The following is a 9,372-nucleotide window of genomic DNA, read 5'->3' on the forward strand; positions in this document are numbered from 1 at the left end:
CCAGGACAGGAAACAGGAAAGAGAATGGGAAAGAAACAGGGCCATTTCCTGTGGCTGCCATCCCCTCACAGAAAAGTGTTGTTTGTATGCTGTTTATATGTGGCTCACCCTTCCTTCCTCCCTCCCTCCCTTCCTTCCTTCCTGTCCCTCCTTCCTTTCCTTCCTCCCTTTCTTCCTCCCTTTCTCCCTCTCTTCTTCCATCTCATCCACCCTTCTCCTCTCCCTTTTTTCCTTCCCTTATCCCTGCCTCCCTCTCTCCCTCCCTCTGTCCCTATCTTCCTCCCTCTTTTCCTCTCTCCCTCCCTCTCTCCCTCCCTCTGTCCCTATCTTCCTCCCTCCCTCCCTCTTTTCCTCCCTCCCTCACCTCCTCCCTCCCTCTCTTCCTTCCCTCCTTCCCTCCCTCCCTCCTTTCCTATCTCCCTTCTCAAGGCTTAGGCTGGGTCTCTGGGCCTGGTCAAGAATGCAGAGGGCAGATACACAGATGTTTGCTCTTTGAGCAGTTGACCTAACTATGGAGCAGTTTCTCCCTTCGACAGTGACCGCTGCTAGCCACCTCCCTGTCCTTCTGCCCCCTTCCCTCGGCACTTGGGGGTCTTCCTAGTCTCTTGAACCCGCATCTCCACCTCAGCTGCGAATCCCCAGAGCCAGACCCGTTTCTTCAGCTGCTTGCAGACTTCTCCACCTCAACAGGCCCACAGAGCCTGTTACCATACTCTCTCTGCCTCCTCTTGTTCCCCAGTTTCTAGGTTCTGTGATTCAGTGGATGGCAGCATTATCCTTCTAGGAAAGCTGAGCCAGAAATGCGCAAGTCCCCCTTGACACCACCTCCTCTTCACCACACACAGCCAGTCCCGTGTTCTGTTCCTCCTCCTTCCTTTGGCCATCCCTGCGTTGGCTCAGGCTATATCCCTTCTCATGGGACTCCTTCAACTTCTTGGTCACTCTCTGCAAGCACAGCGACTTTTGAAAACAATGAAATTGATAATTTCTCTTCCCTGCTTAAAACCCTTTCATGACATTTCATTGTTCTTAAAGTTCCAACTGTCACGCCTGTGATCCCAGCACGTTAGGAGGCCGAGCGGGCAGATCACAAGGTCGGGAGATCGAGACCATCTTGGCTAACACGGTGAAACCCCGTCTCTACTAAAAATACAAAATATTAGCCGGGTGTGGTGGCGGGTGCCTGTAGTCCCAGCTACTCGGGAGGCTGAGGCAGGAGAATGGTGTGAAGCCAGGAGGCAGAGCTTGCAGTGAGCCAAGATTGTGCCACTGCCTTCCAGCCTGGGTGAAAGAGCGAGACTCCGTCTCAAAAAAAAATAAAAAAGTTCCAGCTGGAGATCAACACAGGAGACCCTTCAGGTTCAGGACCCAGCCCAGAGGCTGGTCTACTGTCTGTGCCTCCCCTCCTTCACCTGCCCCCACCCAACCACAGTTCCCAAGCCGTCTTTGCACCTGTGGTCTTCTCAACCCCTTCTCATCCTCTGGGTCAGTTCCTTCTTAACCCTGAGTCCTCAGTATCATCTCTGCCTGCAATTACATTATGTACTTATTTGTTTTCTTGTTTATTGTTCCTCTCCTCCCCCAGGCATAAGGTCCAGGTGCTCAGCACTAGTTGCCATGTGATTTTTACCACCTAGAGTGCCACTTGGCATCCCATGGGTGCTGGAAAGGTATTTGAAAGAACGCAGGGGTATTTGCTCCCTGTGTGCAGACCTCCTTCCTCGCACGCGCTGTGCTGTGTTGTCATCGTCTGTTTGCTGGTCTGCTCCATCGCCTTTCCTTCCTACCCTCCTTTTCCTGGGCTATAATTATGGAGGAGAGAACCGTGTTTGTGGTCTGTATCACAGGACTTTATGCAGACTAGCAATTAGATAAATCAATTAGATGAATAAAATAAAATAAAATAATAAAAGAACAAAATAAAATAATATCCTCAGGAAGATACTTGAAACTCACTAACACTCAGTGTAAATGGCCGAGGGTTGCCGGGAGTATGACTCCATTCTTCCAGGGTGATGCAGTGGTCAAGGGTTCACAGTTGTATATTAGGGTTAAGGAAATACAGCCTTACTGATGGAATGCCAAGTGTCATTGAACTGGTGAGAGAGGTAATTTAGGGACAAGGGGTCTCAATTCTTCTAGGAAAGCTCAAGTTGCTTCTTAGATCTTCCAATACCACCTCCGCACTGTGGCTGTCAGAGTGAACCTTCTAAAGTGAAAATCTGATCATGCACCCCTCACCCGCATCTCAGGTGTCTCCAGAGGTTCCTTAAAACCTCAGGATCAAGCTCAAATTCCTAAATTTGTTGTTAAAGCAACTCCCATCCACCTTCCATACTGTTCCTCCTGCCTGGTGTGCCCCCGCTCCCACCCCATAGAATCTCAGTAACTCCTAGCTTGTTGTTCAAAATTCATTCCCATGGTCACCTCTCCTAGGAAGTCTTCCTTGGCATTCCAGTCTCATCTGGCTGCCTACCTGTGTGTTTTTCCACAGTTATCTGTGCAACCTCTACCCCTAGGTAAATCCCTTGACCTAGGATCTTTGATATTTTTGTCTATCTTTCCTCCCAATTTTAGGGAACTTGGGGATGTGGCTGTGACTTTACATCTCCCTCAGCAAGCACAGGGCCAAACCATAGGGAGTACCTAATAAATAGTCCTGGAAGGCATGAATACGTCAGTGAAAGTACACCCCACTTGCAGCCTGATTATATTCTGTCTTGATTTATTTTCCAGTTGTTTCTTGGGCTAACCTGTTTTCTCTGATTAGATTATAAATTCTTCAAGGAGAGATATATTTAATAGATATTCTTTTAAAAATCTTTAATTTTAATTGTTTTTAATTAAAAACATTTTAATCGGCACATAATATTTGTTCATATTTATGGGGTACAGTGATTTTTTTGATATATACAATGTCTAGTGACCACATCAGGGCTATTAGCATATCCATCATCTTAAACATTTATCATTTCTTTGTTTTGGGAACATTCAGTATCCTTCTTCTAGCTATTTGAAACTATATAATCATATTATTGTTAACTATAGTCATCCTACAGTGCTATAGAACACTAGAATTTATTCCTCTTATCTAGTTGTAATTTTGTATCTTTTAACAAATCTCTCCCTGTCCTCTCCTTTCCCTACCCTTCCAAAACTCTAGTATCCTCTGTTCTACTTTTTTACTTCTATGAGACCAACTTTTTTTAATCTTCTGCATACGAGTGAGAATATGCAGTATTTAACTTTTTGTTTCTGGCTTATTTCACTTAATGTCCTCCAGGTCTATCTATGTTGCCACTAATGACAGGATTTCATTCTTTTTTATGACTGAATAATATTCCATTGTGCATACCACATATTCTTTCTCCATTCTTCTGATGGTGGACACCCAGCTTGATTCTATATCTTGGCTCTTGTGAATAGTGCTGCCAGAAACATGGGAGTGAAGATGTCTTTTTCATATACTGAGTTTCCTTCCTTTGGATAAATGACCCCTACTGGGATTGCTGAATCATACAGTGGTTCTATTTGTAGTTTTTTTGAGGAACCTCCGTATTGTTCTCTATAGTGGCTTCACTATATGTTATTTTTTTTCCCTTTGGTAATAGCTATTCTAATAAGGGTGAGATGATATCTCATTGTGGTTTTGATTTGCATTTCCCTCATGATTAGTGATGTCAAGCATTTGTTCATATACCTGTTGGCCATTTATATATCTTCTTTTGAGAAATATCTGTTCAGATCATTTGCCCATTGTTAATTGCATTGTTTGTTTTGTTGCTGTTGAGATGCTTGAGTTCCTTATATATTTTGTATATTAACCCCTTGTAGAGGATGAATAGTTTGCAAATATTTACTCCCATTCTATAGGTTGTCTTTTCATTCTGCTGATTACTTCCTTTGCTATGCAGAAGGTTTTTAGTTTGATATGATTTCCCTTGCTTATTTTTGCTGTTGTTGCCCATGTTTTTGAGGTCTTACTCATTAAATATTTCCTCAGATGTATGTCCTGAAGTGTTTCCGCTATGTTTCCTTCTAATGTTTTATAGCTTCAGGTTTTACATTTAGGTTAGATATTCTCATATAAAATGCCTTCTCTTTTTTTGTCTTAGGCGCCTTGTGGTAAATTAGTATATATTCATTCATTAATTTGATTCCTAATCTTACTGATTTTAAAATAATTCCACATATAGCAACTTTGCAGAAGGAAGATAAAGTTAGTTTCTTTTAGATATCCTCGGCACTGCCCCACATTGCTGCATTATAGTGCATGCATGGATTTCTCACAGTGCTTCAGGGAGCACAGGAAACACATGTTTACAGGTTCTCAGAGAACATAAAGTCCATTCGCCATAGATACCGCTTAGCTGATAGTCATCAACAAGAAAATTGCTCTCATTCCTTGATGCTTTTTACTTCACAATGTATTTTCACATCCATGAGTCTGTCCTACCCTTGTAATATTTCTGGGAAGTGAACAGGGTAGAAATTATTTATCTGCCCTTGACAAATGTATACAATGAAATACTGTGGAAGCAATCTCTGAACTTTATCAGATGATCTCTGGTTTTCATTGGTTCTTTTCTTGACTCTCATATACCTCATATACGTTGTCCCAGGGAACTGTTGTTTAGGGACTTGGTAATGAGTCTTTCCCAAACAAATTTTCAAACAAGTAAGAATATGTGAATCAGAAGCCATTGAGATTTATATTCCCCATGAGATCATGCGGTATACAAGCTGCACAAGGGTATGCGACAATCTTGTGTGAGTGCTGGGGAAAAGCTAAGGAAGGGTTGGAACATGAAACCAGGATTGTTTCTGGCGAGCTTAAGGGCCTCTCTCAGCCACCTGCCACTTGTAACCAGGTTTGATTTGATGAAGATGAACCCCCAGCTGGCCCAGGTCCGTGTAACAGGGGCATCAATCTCAGCAGCAGCAGGTGGCCATGTAGCAGCAAGGGGGAATGGCAGAAGAAGCCTGTGGGAATCTCCAGTGGGATGGTGCAGGGATCCAGGCTGAACTGAATTTCTCATTCCTCAGCACCTGCCAACTCCATGCCTGCCCCCCAGCCAGGTAAGGTGATGCTCCAATTCAGTGGGCCCCAGAACCAGGGCCAGCTACATGGGTTGGGTGGTTAGGAAGCCAGGGAGGTCAAATCAGGTTTCTGCTTAGAGGCTGCCAGAGAGCAGAACATTTCCTAATACATGACATGGGGAACTTGAGTGAGGTCAGTGGAACACCAGCTTATATCACACTTAGGTTGGGAAGAAGGACAGAATGCTTGGGGTTTTCTAAGTCATTCTCTATCGGACTCCATGAGGCCATGTCCTCTTGCTCATTCGGAATGGAGATAGTCATTCTTCTCCATGCCTTCTCTTCTCTGGAAAACCAGTTATTTTCAGCTTCCCATGCCGTTTTTTTCCTCTATCCTATCCATCACACGGGAAAGGCCATATTGTGTCCTGGCAAGAGCACAGTTTCTGCACCAGACGGGGGTGGAACTGGGTCCCAGCTTTCTCACTAACAACAGGATGACTTTGGGCAAATACATATTTTATTTCCTGTGCAAAATGAGGATGATAATGGCCTCCTTATGGTATTGCTACAAGAACGACAGGGTGATATAAAAAGGAGTGATGCTGAGTGCCTGGCTCACAGTAAGTCTTCAACTAATCATCAGGAAAATGCAGCATGATCTTTTCATTTTGGATCCCACCTGTGTGGAATACACATCAATTCAGATTCATCCTGAAAACAACATATTTCAGAAAAAACAACATGAGTTCAAGCGTTAGACAGAAGATAGTAGTGGAAAATAGATACCTATGAAAGGCTGATTCAAGCATTTTAGAAACATTTGGTGAAGTAATTAACACACCTATCTTCTATTAATTAATGTGCATCCTCTGAGGACCTGGGCAAGTCTTCATTGTTGGTTTAGTTGTTTTGAGAAGCAACACAATTGCTTTTTAAAATACAATTATATAATTTAGATATCTATATATTTTCTGCATTCCCAGTGCTCCCTGAATCCTCACCCCAACTCCTTCTCACTCCCCAGCTGTGTTTCCTTGCTGGCCTTGAACTTCTCAGCTGCTGAACTATATTGCCTCCTCTCAGTACTTCAACAATTTCCCTTAAAGGGACGCTTCAGATCAATGAAACAAAGAGAGTTTATAAATAGTCTGCCAAGCAGAGGGAAACATAGCATAAGATATTTCAAATTACTGGAGAGAAGTGGATTATTTAATAATTGGTACTGGGAAAACTATTTGAATAAAAACAAAGCTACATATTCTTCTCAATTCTTAATCCATATTCTGGATGAGCAATTACTTAAAGGTAAAAATTGAAACCATAAAAATGCAAGAAGAAAACATGGGTGATATTTAAATGAGTCATGAAATGGAGATATTTCTAAGTTTGGGGAAAAAAATCCCAGAAACCATAAGGTTTTGATAAATTCGACCTCTTAAAAATTTTGCTTTAAAACTTGACTATTTAAAAGTTTAGGCCAGGCACGGTGGCTCACGCCTGTAATCTCAACACTTTGGAAGGCCAAGGCGGGTGGATCATTTGTGGTCAGCATTTCGAGACCAGCCTGGCCAACATGGTGAAACCCCATCCCTACTCAAAATATGAAAATTAGCTGGGTGTGGTGCAGGGTGCCTGTAACCCAAATTATTCGGGAGGCAGAGGCACAAGAATCGCTTGAACCCAGGAGGCAGAAGTTGCAGAGAGCCGAGATCACGCCACTGCACTACAGCCTGAGTGACAGAGCAAGACTCCATCGCAAAAAAAAAAAAAAAGTTATGCAAAAAAACCCCAATTAAAGTCAAAAGGCAAATGACAAAGTGGGGGAAAACATTTGCAGCATGTATAGTAGATAAGGACTAGTTTCTTTTGTTTTACACACTAACACAATACAGGATAGTTCACAGAAAAGTAATAAAAATGGCTGATAAATGTACTTAATGGTAACTAAAGAATTGCAAACTCAACGGATGATGAAATGCCATGTTTCACCTATCAGACTGGCAAACATTTTGAAGATAGATGAAAACCTGACAAGAGTAGGGAAAGGGACTCTTAGCAATACAGGTGAATGTATCAACCAGTCATCTCTTTAGAAACAATTAGGCGTAATCAATCAAGGTCGCAAATGTGTGTATCCCCTTACCCAGCAATTCTACTCCAAGGATTTGATTCTCTAGATGTTCTCACAGAAGTTGGCAAAAATATGCATATTAAAATCTTCCAAAATAAAGGAAAATAAAACAAAAAAATCTTCCTTACAGTATTGTTTTGCTATAATAGACAACTGTAAACAACATGTATTATCATTAGCAGGGACTGGTCAAGTATTTAAATACCCATATAATTAGATAATTTGAATCTATTAAAAAGATTAGAACATACATGTATGTGCTGATTTAGGAAGATTCTCAAGATAATATTGAATGGAAAAAATAAGGTATAGAATAGTCTATATAGTGAGATTTTACTTATGTTAAAAGAAAAAGGGGCTATAAGCTTGTGTATGCATACATACTTTCTAGAAAGACTCAGAAGAAACAATGAAAGGTTATTGTCTCTAGGGAGGTGTGATAGTTTAAATTTTTGTACACAAGTATATTCCTTCCTTCTTTCCTTCAAAAGATGGAACTTTATTCTCCTGTGGACTGGCCTTATTGACTCACTTCTAGTGAATAGAATATGGCAGAAATGCCAGTGTGTAACATCTGAAATATATCATAAACGTTACTGTGGCTTTCTTCTTGCTCTCTCTTTTGTTACTCTGGAGGAAGCCAGCTAACATGTCATGCGGACACTCAAGCAGCACTGTGGAGAGGCCCATGTGCTAAAGAACTGAGCCTTCTCACCAACAGCAGTGAGGGCCTGAGACCACCTGCCAATAGTCAGATGAATAAAACAACTTGGAAGCAGATCCTCCAGCTTCAGTAATGCCTTCAGATGATTGTAGCCTTGAAGATGCTGACATCTTAGCTGCAACCTCATGAGAGACCCTGGGCCCGACCACTCAGCTAAGTTGCTCATGAATTCCTCACTCACAGAATTATAAAAGTTTGTTGATTTAAGCCATTAAGTTTTGGTGTCCTTGTAATTAGCAGTAAATAACTAATATAGAAGTAGAAGTGGTGGTAGAGAAAAGAAAGGAAAGAAACTTTTTTGAAATTTTTCTAAAAAAGGAAAGAGAGACATTTTTATTTTTATATTCTTTCATTTTTTTAAAACAATTTTTTATTCTCATAGGTTATTGGGGAACAGGTGGTGTTTGGTTACATGAGTAGGTTCTTTAGTGGTGATCTGTGAGATTTTGGTGCACCCATCACCTGAGAAGTATACAGTGCATCCTATTTGTAGCCTTTTATCCCTCACCCACTTCCCACCCATTCCCCCTGAGTCTCCAAAATTCATTGTGTTGTTATTAAGCCTTTGCATCCTCTTAGCTTAGCTTCCACTTATGAGTGAGAACATAAGATGTTTGGTTTTCCATTCCCGAGTTACTTCACTTAGAATAATAGTCTCCAATCTCATCCAGGTTGCTGTGAATGCCATTAATTCATTCTTTTTTTATGGCTGAGTAGTATTCCATCATATATATACCACAGTTTCTTTATCCACTCATTGATTGATGGGCATTTGGATTGGTTCTATGTTTTTGTAATTAAGAACTGTGCTGCTATAAACATGTGTGTGCAAGTATCTTTTTTGTATAATGACTTCTTTTCCTCTCAGTAGACACCCAGTAGTGGGATTGCTAGCTCAAATGGTTGTTCTACTTTTAGTTCTTTAAGGAATCACCACACTGTTTTCCATAGTGGCAGTACTTACATTCCCAATTGCAGTGTGGAAGTGTTCCCTCTTTGCCGCATCCACGCCAACATCTACTATTTTTTGATTATGGCTATTCCTGCAGGAGTAAGGTGGTAGCACATTGTGGTTTTGATTTGCATTTACCTGATCATTAGTGATGTTGAGCATTTTTTCATGTGTTTTGGCCATTTGTATATCCTCTTTTGAGAATTGTCTATTTATGTCCTTAGCCCACTTTTTGATGGGATTGTTGTTTTTTTCTTGCTGATTTGTTTGAGTTTGTTGTAGATTCGGGATATTAGTCCCTTGTCAGATGTATAGATTGTGAAGATTTTCTCTCAGTCTGTGGGTTGACTGTTTACTCTGCTGACTATTCCTTTTGCTGAAGCTCTTTAGTTTAATTAAGTCCAAGCTATTTATCTTTTTATTGCATTTACTTTTGGGTTCTTGGTCATGAAATTCTTGCCTAAGCCAATGTCTAGATGAGTTTTTCCAATGATATCTTCTAGAATTTGTATAGTTTCAAGT

Source organism: Nomascus leucogenys, chromosome 4, assembly GCF_006542625.1.
Source record: "Nomascus leucogenys isolate Asia chromosome 4, Asia_NLE_v1, whole genome shotgun sequence".
Lineage (NCBI taxonomy): Eukaryota > Metazoa > Chordata > Mammalia > Primates > Hylobatidae > Nomascus > Nomascus leucogenys.